A 12,858-nucleotide genomic window follows, 5' to 3' on the forward strand; every position below is an offset into this window, starting at 1 on the left:
AAAACCACAACTGAGTTGTTGTCTGAGTAATTTTTTGACCGAAATGGAAAAAAAAGACCCCACAAATGGATAGGCTTCATAAAGTTTTTCACTAGCCCTTACTATGTTGCTCTACACATCCCTCAAGCAAACAAAATCCAGGATTTCCAATTCTAGTGACCCCAACCCCCCTAGAGGACATGTAATTGTCAGACCACACATAAAGCCGGCTTCATATTCACAAGTAGGACTGGGGGAAACCAATAAAGAAAAGTATGTGGTAAACTTAACATTTTGTGACTCAAATCCCTTTTGCTTAAGACTGGGCGAGGCAAATGTGCCTATGTTGAGCAATGCCACCTCATCTGTGTGGCAGACAGTAAAGAAGACTACCTGCAGCTCATCTGTCCGTCACTCTTCCATACTCATCACAGTCTGGAGAAAGAACATTGCACCCCTCAAGTGTGATCCCTTCTGTGTGGATGTATCTTGTATGAGGTGTCGGTCAACTGTAACACATCCCTTGCCACGTGAGAATCTGTGCACGATGTCTGGATAAAATACTACAACCTATGAATGTTACAAGTTTATTCAGTTTGATCCCTTGTGTTCATAGAGGACATTTCATTCTTGGTTAGGCATTCAGCAGCAACCACAAACAGTCATCTCAAGATGATTGCATTAAAAAAATGAAAATTTACTCAGATAACATAACAGACATGGAATCATGGCCTAAAGAAGACTGCATTATATTGTCCCATACTCTACCTATAACATGCAGAAATGAGAACGGCATGTATTATATAAGCTCATTTGCGTCTGTGTACCTACCAGTAAACAAAAGTGCTGCAACCAAGACATAGCAGACATACACTGCACTGTACTTTTATGAATTAATTAATGAATATTAGACTTTTAAAGCGCTAACTTAGCCCAAGGGCATCAAGGCGCTAACCACAGAGCAATGTGCAGGCAGGAGAAGACACACTCTGAACAACATCTAAGGGAACAGCCAGGTCTTTAAAACCTTTCGAAAGAGCGAGTATGATTTCTTTTATTTTTTTATTTTTTTTAGTTTGAGTTTATTGAATATTAAAAAAAAACATGAACAGAAGCAGGAATGAAAAAACAGACAATATGATAACTCATCAAACTATACAATAAATGGGAAATGTGATGCAAGTATGATTTCTGCCCCGCAATTTCATCAGGGAGGGAATTCCAGTTTAGCTGCAGCAAATGAAAAGGGTCTTCCGCCCCATCTCTTCCTTTTGAACCTGGGAACGATAACAAGATGTTTGCTTGCTGACCTGAGTTTCCTAGTGGGAGCAAAGTGTGTGTCAATAATTTACCGTTTTGGTCGCAGCAGAGAATGTAGTGGGGCGGAGGGATTTAAAATAGGAGCTTGTCGACCCCATCGGTTATTAAAAGCTAGTCGATTTTCAGAATGACCAAAAATATATGCAAATCATCATTGAAATAGATTGCACATAAAGGCTTCTGACAATTGCTATAGATATCTTGAAAACTCAATATTACTATTCAGTGAATCAACATGCTCAGCACCACTTCAAAGCTCCAAACTTGCATGAGGAGTCGGGCAGAGCTAGGTCGACCTACAGCGAGATTGCAGCTTCACTGCAATATAAGGGCTCTGAGAAGGCTAGGAGCTACTGTATAGGGCACGTTTGCTTTGTTCCAACAATACATGCAAGATGCACTACTACTCCAGCTCCTCTCCCGTTCAAGTAGATATATAGTACGAACCTACCTGGGGAGCAAAAAAGTGCTGCCTGTATCATAACAGGGATGTTGGGAGACAAAGTGAAATTGTGGACATCAAGGGGGAGGTTCAACCTTTGGCTACATAACTCTGAATATTGTTTTGTAATAAATATAATTTTATACATTTTGAATAAAAAATGCACTTGGAGATACGACCAGAAGCTCAAAGATGTCTGTTGAATGTGTGGGATCCTACAGATCTAAATGGGTACCAGAAACAATGGGTGACGCTGGCTTACATGGTGGCCAAACGGAATATAGCTCAGCTCTGGGGGGCCAGTCAGTCACCCCGAGTCACTAAATGGGCGGAAGATCTCGACTGGTGCATGTTTAGAGAGAAAACAGTGTATGTGGACAGGGATTGCCCGAAGAAGTGGGGGACGATATGGGGGGCTGGAACAGTTATCGAGGCGAGATCTGTGAACCGCCTATGCCAAGGTTGGAATTAGAAGCGTAGGAATCCCCATGATCCTAATGCTGAATTTTGTAACAATTGATATTGTACCTAACCATACTAACCCGTGTGATTATGACTGTATTGGCTCACCTGTGGTTTTGTTTTCCTTTTTGTAATGTCTCTTTTTCTTTGCTTGTTTAATAAAAAGAGTTAAAAAAAAGTGCATTTGGCAGTACACAAATGTCAATGAAATACAGATGCTGGTCAAGCACAATAAAACGCAACATGTTCACTTGGCTCCAAACGGCGAGATGCCAGCTTTCATAGATGCAGCACGATTAAATAATTTAGTGTCTCCCACTCCCCTTCTTCTGACTGAAGGGCCGCTACTGAGTCCTGTTAACTGCTAAACCGGTACAGGAAGACAGCTGAAATACATCAAGAGGCTTGGAGCGAGGCCTAGCAAAATGATGGAAAATGAACTGTGGGAAGTAGTACTCACTGGGACCCGTGGGCGAGTGCCTGGCAGCGACTACCTGGTGAGTGGATGTGCCCCAGCAGGGCGGGGCCCTTTTAGTATAAGAGCAATGCCCTCCTGCAACAGCCTAGGATCTTGAACAAGAGCTGCTGAAGATTGGCTCTTCAGGTCTACCTGCGGGCCGCAGGCAGAAGCACTGTGACAGAATAGAGGTGGGGCCTGGAACCTCTTGTTGATCCAGCTTGGATGAGGAGTGCTGTCCGCCCAAGAAGATCTGGCTGCCGGGTTGCAAGCCCCACTAAGTGGCAAGGCTGGAATTGTCTGGCAACTTGCCATCCGAGGATAATGTGGCAGTGCTGGGCAGAGGCGAGCTGCGTCACAGCCACGCACTTATTTTGTGCCTGTGTTTGCTGGTGCTCAGCACGTAATTGTAAATACCAGCACTTACTTATGAGAGTCCACCATATGGGGCTGCTGTATGTATATTTTTGGAGGAGTTTCTTAGTGGAGCATTTAACTATTTAATATAATTTTAAAACATGATAACACCTATCCTAAAAAAGTCATGCGAACATCTCTGATCCCAACAGTTTTCGTCCCATTTCAAGTATCTCAACCATAGCCAAGCTCCTGGAAAATTGTGTTCATCAACAACTCTGCAATCACATTGACCAGCACCAACTCCTCAACAACTGCCAATCTGGTTTCAGACCAGGTCACAGTACTGAAACTGCCATGGTCCACATTGTCGACGATGCTTTACGCTTTCTCAATCATAATGAATCCTGTCTTTTAATCCTTTTTGACCTATCTGCTGCGCTTGACACAGTCAAACATGAGCCCTCCTGAACCTCTTAGAAATTAGGATGGGTCTATCTGATACTGTCTTAAAATGGTTATGCTCATTCCTACAAAACAGATCGCAACGAGTCCTAATCAATCATGACTTATCCGATCTGACACTGGTCACTATCGGCGTTCCCCAAGGTTCTTCACTTTCCCCCACCCTGTTTAATCTTCATAGGGAACCCCTGACTGAAATCCTCAAACACTCCAACATCTCCTCCTATATGTACGCTGATGATACGCAATTGTACATGAAGATTACCTCGCCTAACGACATCAGCACTCTCAATAAAATCTTGAACAAAACTCAACACTGGTTACCACTTAACCACCTATATCTTAACGCCCTCAAAACCGAATTCCTATTTATCTCCCCTCTCAACCCCACCTCTAACTTCAAAGACTGGCTCCCACTACTCACCTCCTTGAACTTTACCCCACTTATCATTGATTCAGCGAAATCCCTAGGAATAACACTGGACAACAATCTCTCCATACTGAACCACATCAGCACCACAACCAGAAGGGTCAATTTCCATCTCCACGTCATAAGAAAACTAAAACCTTTCCTGCCCAATGCAGATCTCAAGATGGCAGTTCAGGCTCTCGTGATCTTCAAACTTGACTATGGGAATGCTACCCTCATTGGCTTACCGAAAATACTAGCACCGCTGATGGCTACACTCAATGCGGCTGCACGGCTCATCACAGGCATAAAGAAATATGGTCACATCACCCCAGCCCTCAACTCTCTGAACTGGCTACCTTAGGAATCTAGGATCCACCTAAAAATAGCATGCATGACGTACAAAGCCATCCACCACAACACTCCTCGCTACCTGGCTCAGAAACTGGTTCTATCCGGAAGGAATAGAGCTTCTCGTAGTACATGCTCCCTACTGCTGAAACCCCAAACATTTGACAGAAAGAAAACCTGTAAGAGATCTTTATCTGGAATTGCCCCAAGAATTTGGAACTCTCTTCCCCCAGAGATCAGGACCATCCCTTCATTCGCTCTTTTAAAAAATAAATTAAAAATGTGTCTATGGAATAATCTACTTCCTATCTGAGGCGATTATCCATGCCAATTTGATTTCGTTGTTGGTGTTTTCACTATGTCTCTTTGTATTATCTTTTCATGCTGTATATTCTTTATTTTGCTCCTTGTATATTTGATGCTATTGATTAGGTTGTACAGCTCTCTGACACCAAAGTTTTGGTCATGTTCGCGCTTTATAAAACTTCATAAATAAAATGATAAACCTAGGACTTAAACCTACAGATTAAAGTGACATTTGGGTGGTGCCAGCTGCAGTCGACCCCTGTGAAATACTTTGGGCCCTGGCACTACCACATCCCTGAGATTTCGTGCCTAGTAGCTGTAACTATTTGCGAGCAGCTTTCCTCATTCCTCCTTTGAAAATAGGAACACAAGCTGCAGCACTGACTTCCCCATTGACAAAGTGCAATTGATTAACAATTCAGTATAATTCGAGGTACAATTCGTTAAATGGGCCCGAGACAGGATGCCCATCATGTATGTTGAAAAACCTGCAAACCAGAACACAATGTACAATCAATCCATCATCCTGGAAGTATAACTGCACGAGGGGAGGTGGCATCCCTGTAGATCTTAAAATGTACACAAAGGCTTATAATCCTGGTCAAGGGACAGAGGGACAGTGAAGTGTCGTGTATTTCTATAGGTTCTGATTCGATCCCCCTATTCCTGACCCTATTCTGGTTAAACTTACTAGCTAGTTAACTAACAGTCAGCCCATGAGGCAAGAAATTCCCCATGATGCAGATACCGTTATCTGACGCAGTCACACTACGGCACAGGAACGTGTTATCTGATTAGGTCATAACGCTTGAGATCTAATTAGACAAGCGATATTCCTCCAGCCCCTGATAAGGCATACGACGTTCTCATAACAAATCAAACCTATGACAACCTGGATAATCCGTGCGGCCATTGTTTTGATTTCACAGAGAACTTTAGTAAAGAATGTGCTAACGAGCAAGTCGTATGACATCTTTATTGACGTACCTATGTCCATCCTTACGTCAATCCCGGCACCTTTAAGGTATAAATATTGCCGACCTTGCCCTATGCAAACACACGCGTGGTGACAAGACGGAGCAGCCATACTTGCCGAAGCCGAGAGCAGAAGCAGACCCCGCAGCCAGCAGCCCCGCCTTCCTGACGCGCTGAGAGACGCGCTGCTATCTCAAGCCGAGAGACCCAGCACCGGCGCTTCTGGGCAGCCCTCGCAGGCAGCCTGGAATATCGAGAGCAGAGAAAGAGATACCATTCCTCATTCATCCTAAATTCCAGGTACAGAACTGAATAACCCCTCCTAGAGAATTCTTTAGTTATTCACTTGGCAAAAACAAACTTAAACTAAACTGTAACTTTCTATTCCCGCCCACGCATTAGACTTAGGTCAGGTACACGGGGTAGGCGTATTTAGAAACACCAGTTGAGTACGTTTAGTCAAATGTATATGTGTATGTAAATATATTTTATTCATTTTAAACATCATATGGCTCAGAAACCATATCAATGTTTTTACAGTATTATTTTATACTATTGCTTCTAATGTATGCACTTTACTTAACTATAAGTATTGCAATAATATCGATCCATTTCTCTTGTACGAGAAAAGAGACTGATCAATAAATAACATCTTTTATTGAACACGCCCGTCTCTTCCTTTTCTCTACATTCTGATGAGACTAAGAATGCACGTACTGACTGAGTAAAATAATTGCCTTGTGCTCACACGACTCTCGAGATTGACTCTTGATTAGGGGAGAGCAAAGTTGTCATGTTCTATGGTTGTCAGAAACTAAATCCCTTCTTGTCTAATCAGGGGAGTTAATCCTTCCTTGAACATTCGAGAAAGTTTCTAGCGAACTCTGAGCTTAGCTGGCAAACCCAAAAATTAAGTCTAGTATCGACAGTAGTAGACCTAGTTAACGTCTGGCCTAGGCCTTTACTGCTGTAGGCACTATTCCAATGCGCAGAGCCTATTGGGAAAATAGGAGCTACACTACATGGCGCCCAACGCGTTTGGAAAGGGCGATAAAACTAACGTAAGACATTTAGAGTAACTCAGTCGTGCTTTCTCACTCAGACCCCTTTTCCTAAATACTCCAAAGACGTCTGGAGTGGGTGAAAGGTTATAATATCCTCCAAAACCTCGCAGGAGGGAACTCCTATGTATGGTTCTTGGTCTAGTCAACGTTGAAGGATAAAACAGTTCCAAAATATTGTGCACCTAATCTTTGTTCCATAAAGAAACCTGATCTGCAAACAAACATAATACCATCCTGTCTGTAAAATGGGAGACAGTGATGAAGAAAGAGAGGCAGTTAGATTAGCTACTGAAATAGCAGCAGCTGATACTACAGCACTCGATGCAGACCCGGATATAATACTCATCCAGGTCGCCAAAAGGAGAGCTATAACTCTAAAACTTATAGAAAATGGACTGACACCTAGAGGTGGCACAGTCATATTCGTAATCGAGGCACACGAATATCGGCAGACAGAGGTATACTATACATGGATAAATTTTCCAGCAGCAAATGCTGTAACAAAGTACTTCCACTATTACAAAGTAGAGGAACCTCCTAATGAGTACACTCCTTTCGAGGAGGTGGAAGTACCACTCAAATTCCAAGAGCATTTGCTCTTATTTGATGGCGCCCTAATACATAACAATCACATTACAAGGCTCGGTCCTTTAGGAAGACCAGGAGCAACGTGGCCGGTCCTAGCCGGATACACACCACATCCAGACATCGAAAGAATGCCTGCAGCAGAGCTGTTAATACAGCTAAAACAACTACTAAAAATTCACAGACAATTAGTTCAGTATGTAATGCGGACTTCAACAATTCAGCCAGCGATTAAACTTCCACAGCTGACCCCTCACCAGGGGAACACAAATAAAATTACACCACAGAACATCCAATCCTGCCTAGGTAAAGTTCCAGCTAAACGGGAACAGATACCATTCTGGTTGGCACAGAAAATTACCCAAATAGAGGCGGTGTTTCCTGACACCACCCCATTAGAAAAACACAGGATTCTGACTATATGTCTCCCAATGGGAATCGCACCACACATTGAGGACTGTGACACTTGGGGTACAGTCTTTGCTTCCATCTATACAAAAACGCACGGTGTCCCATCCATTTCGGTGATACCAGATGTGCTAAAACAAATTCAAGATGAATACGGTCCAGAACCAGCTTTAACTCTTGGTATGAAATTACTAAAAGACTTCAAGCAGGTCTCGGCTATATTACTAGCCAACATAAAAGGTGAAGCAGCAAACGTGGCGATCCGCCAGAGGTTAAAAGAGACAGATATAGCAGACCAACCAGCTGAAATTGCCAGAATCATAGAAAAATCCTATGAAGAACTAGGCAGAGATAGTCTAGGTGGAATACCAGTAAAACCGCAACTGATTACAAGTCCAGAAAAAATATTTTTTAATAATAATTCACCAAAAAAGAACTGGGATGGAAATAAACAATCCAATCCTAAAGAAAAGAAATTCCAGTCCAGAGGAAGGTCTCCTAGGCGAAGAGAGAAATCTCCAAACCCGAGACAAAGGTCACCTCAGAGTGAACCCTCTGGGAATAGATATAACCTTAGAAATAGGGATAATATTAAAAAACCTGATAGATATCAAGACATTGATACACGTCCCTCTCAATCTTTTCAGAATTCCTCGCAGAAATCGGAAAGAAGAGGACGATCAGAAGAGCACGCCAAGTCCAAAGACAAGGAACCTGCTCAACTGAAAAAGAAATCACAATTTCCAAAAAAGAAGGTAGCCAGTATCAAGGTAGTTAACAATGCCGAGAATACTGAGGACACAACTGAAAAACGGAGAATGGGCTCAGACAATGCTAGACAGCGCAGCAGAGGTGAGCATAGCTCGCAAAGTCCTTATGAATCATCTGGAGACAGTGGACACGAATGAATACCTTCAAGTGGAAACTGCAGATACCAGAGTTAGCAAGCCCCACAAAATATACGAGATAACATTACGTATAGAGGGAGATAAGACTAGGAAAATAAGGGGACTATTTTGGGATAACCTATCCAAGGGCTATGACATCCTTCTAGCTGAAAAAGACTGGCCACCAGAGTTTGTCAGGGAGTGCCCTCATGGCGAAGAAGTAATTATGCCTGCCTTCTCGAATCAAATACCGATTCATAAAAAATATACACTTGCTAGAAAGTGGGCAGTGGCCTTAGCACCTGCTTTATATAAAAATCATGTAGGATGGGATGAGGATTCTCCTCCTCACAAAGTCCAGTTAAAATCACAACCTACTGCACAAAGGCAGTACCCAATTAAGCAAGAAGCTAAAAAACAAGTAAATGAAATACTAGATCAGCTAGAATACCAAGGGGTGATTGAAACTTGCACCTCACAAATGAACAATCCTTTATTTCCGGTCTCCAAACCAGACAATTCGTACCGTCTAGTTTTGGATTACCGACACCTTAACACATGTTGCAAAACTTTTGCAGTGCAAAACTCACACAGTGCTGCACTAATGAATAACATAGTGCGCAAAAAATACAAAACAACCTTGGACATCTCCAACGGTTTCTTTTGTCAAAACATAGCACCAGAGAGCAGATATTTAACTGCATTCTCAGTAAATGGCACTCAAAAACAATTCTGTCGGTTAGCCCAGGGGTACAAGAACAGCCCGGGGGTATTCTCAGCGAGAGTAACAGAATTACTACAACTATATGATGATGAAGCATTATCTTATGTCGATGACATTTACTTAACAGATGATGACTTGGAAACTCACTTGAAAAGAGTGAACACCATAATACTTGGTTTCGCTGCAGAGGGTTACAAATTCAACTTCAAAAAGTCCAGAATTGCCCATCTGACGGTCCTATTCTTAGGATATGAGTTATCAAGTGAAGGCAAGAGCCTGGCAGACAATTTCCTAGAGAAATGTGCCGTAATCCAAGCTCCTAAAACACTAAAAAACCTACAGTCAATTCTAGGCTTCCTAAATTTCGGAAGAACTTACATTGCAAATTACGCAGAAAGGGTCAAACCCCTTTACGATCTAATTAAACCAGACTTTAAAAGATCCAGTTGGACTCAAGCACACACAGAAGTTTTGAGATCCTTACAAACAGACATGCTAATTAAAACAAAATTAGAAACCCGTGATAATACACGCAACCTTGTGATCCGAGTCATCCCAGGGAGATACGGATTCACATACCTAACCTCTAATGAGGGAGATAAGGTACCAATTGCATTCAAATCACAATTGTACACAAAAGCTGAACAGAGATTCAACAACAAAGGAAAAATTGTTCAAGCAGTTCAAACGGCAATAGCTAGAGAAAAAGACATAGCTGACGGTAGACATATCACAGTCAGAACAGCAGAATCAGCTTTTGAGGCATTAACAACACCGTGTAATTTACCAACAACAACATTGGATCTAGAATGGTTACAATGGGTAAATTCAATCACAACGGACAAAGTATATTACTTCTTTGATCCAGAACTAGAAGAATTAAAAAATCTAAAATATGAAAAAACGTATCCTCTGCCAATCGACATTCTGCCTCTACGACATTACGCCTGTGTAATCTATACAGACGGACATGCTCAACCCTCCGTTTGGGGAGAACATGCATACAATCCCACATGTGAGATTACAAAAGAAGTGTGGCACGGAGGTAAACTAAGACCTCTATTAACAAAAACACACTCAGTAGAAACTAATTCAGAACTACAAACTGAAATATTAGCTTTGAAAATGGCGCTAGATAATGCGGATCGCGAATTCCCGACACTTATAGTGTCAGATTCATATTTCTGCGTCAAAGCATATAACAAGGATTTGCAGACCTGGATTCAGAACGATTACAAAGATGACACGGATGCACCAATAAAGCAGAGACTGCTCTGGGAACAGGTAGCTCTTTTGAAAAAAGAACTACCAAAGACTCACGTGACACACTCACTGAGTCACCAGCGTGATGGCGTTCACGTTGTAGGGAATTCATTGGCTGAAACAGCCGCAGCGGCAGCCAGTAAACCGGCTCCCGTAGATCGGAAAAAGCGTACATTAAAATACATTGACGGCGAAACATTGCTGGCAGTAAAAACGTCATCAAAAGGCGACTGCTCGGCGTTACCGATCAACTATCCACTCAATTACACATACATCATAGATGCAAACTCCATTCCTTTTGCTCGAATCCCTGGAGTGGGGGATAGAGTGATTCCAAACATGGACAGGAGAAACTTGTTAATCGCAGACGCACACATGGGCGAGGGTCTCAGACACCTTAAATTAAAAGATTCTCTGGAGGAATTACAATCACGGTACTGGTGGCCAGGCATGAGCCTGCACTACACCATGTTTGTAAAAAACTGCCCAAACTGCAACAGAGATCGCAGTGGGGAGAGAAGCAGTTTAATACCTCGTCGTATCAAGGCAGATAACATCACCACTAAAAAGAATGGCTTGCGATTAACATATACAGGCTAGTTCCCACTTATAATGTAGATCCACAGCACTCGGCTGACGTCCGGACTGTTATACAAGATTTGCGAGTCTAAATGGCATATACGCTAAGAGCATGCTACGTTCGACCATTGTTTTCACTCAGGCAATCCAGCCTGGGGGGGGAAAGAATGGCCAAATGAGCACAGCCCAGCGGGAATCTTCTCACTTCCTTCCTGAGGGTATGGGATGGTGTAAAGAAAAAACCAAGACAGAAAGCAATCTATAATAGAAAGGATATTAGGTTCGGGAGCTGGGTGGGTCAAACATCTAATAAGTGTCCAACGTAGTCTTAATAACTTGCCAAGAAATTCTCTGAAGGGATTCAGTCCGTACGAATTATTATTCGGAACTAGGATGTTGATCTCTGACCTTGATAGTCAGACTTCAGTGGTAACAGAAAAAAGCTTTGATGTCAAAGACCGTTTGGCTATTTTGCAGGACTTAAACAAAACAAGAAAAGACCTGAGCAACATACAGTTGAAACAACAGCCAACGACCACTGAAGAATCACCACCTGTCCCAGCAAGACCTGTCTGGATTCCAAAAGTCGGGGATCTAGTCAGGGAGAAGATCGCGGTAAAGAAGGAATTTGGGCCTTCTTACAGAAAAGCAGTTCCTGTATTGTCTGTCAACGGGACAAGATCAGTTGTACTACCGCCACTTGCTGGAAAAAAGGAGAACCGAGTTGTATCCATCGACCTGGTAAAACCACAACATGTGGCCGATAACAAACAGTAGGCCAAGTGGACTCCCAATAAGTAGCAGAACACCAAGGTTTGCTACCAGTACAGAGGTCCTATCAAAGAGGCTCATCACATTCGAAACGCCTACGGAAGAACAACAAGGACTATGCAACAATGCAATAGAACTTAGACCTCTGAAAACCCAAATAAAGACATTTAGCAGAGACACACCAATCTATACAGAAGTACCAAGTGAAAATGCAAGAAACAAAAATCCTGAACCAATTGGAACAATTGACAGAACTGCATCCGGTTACTTCATCAACTTCGATGATTCCTCTGAAGGCTTCAGCGAACAAAAGACACAGCCATCATCAAAATCCTTTAAAGACAAAGCGAAGGAACTTTTAAAACAACTGAAAGAAACATATCTAGTTTCTCCATGGATTGAATTTTGGGTGGGTTTTGGTGCATTTATCCTCATACTTTGGCTCATCATGGTATTTACTTTGGGACGCTTCATTGAGGGAAAATATGCTAAAATGGACACAGCAAGTCAGAACATCAACTTGGTCCTCAAACCACACACATCTTCACACGTCAAGAAACGAGAACTTTCTTCAGAACTTTCTTCAGCCAACTTCACAGCAATTCCAATACCTGGTGGGGTAGCCTGGGACAACACTGACTATGAAATTTATGGTCCGGTCGAGATCCTGAAATATCCACACCAAATCAAGATCTCCTTGAGTGATTTTGCAAAACCAAACTCTTTTGCTGATGATTGGGACTTTGAAAGTATAAACAATATGATGTCTGACTTAGTAATGTCTGCTAAATTTACAAAACATGATTATTTGCAGGGTTCTACAAATTATGACAGCATGTACTGCTATAACCATTATGGTAACCATTTCTTGCATAAATCTGCACAACCTAGAAATGTTTTAAATTTTAATCAATGGGAACATTGTGCTACACCTCCAAAAGGGAGCTCTAGAACCGTATATGGCAAATATTCATATTTTTCAGGTTTTAACATAACTAATGCTGAAACATTTTATTACAAATTGTCAAACAAGACAGGGATGAAAACCATGATA

At 42.2% G+C, this 12,858-nt stretch overlaps 1 protein-coding gene across 3 annotated transcripts in view; it reads right to left on the reverse strand.

Annotated features, from left to right (window-relative positions):
- Window positions 1–12,858, reverse strand: part of KIAA1958 (KIAA1958 ortholog) — a 291,070-nt gene that overhangs the window by 111,334 nt on the left and 166,878 nt on the right. The gene's annotated exons all lie outside the window — the stretch shown is intronic.

Source organism: Lissotriton helveticus, chromosome 2_1 (genome assembly GCF_964261635.1).
Source record: "Lissotriton helveticus chromosome 2_1, aLisHel1.1, whole genome shotgun sequence".
Lineage (NCBI taxonomy): Eukaryota > Metazoa > Chordata > Amphibia > Caudata > Salamandridae > Lissotriton > Lissotriton helveticus.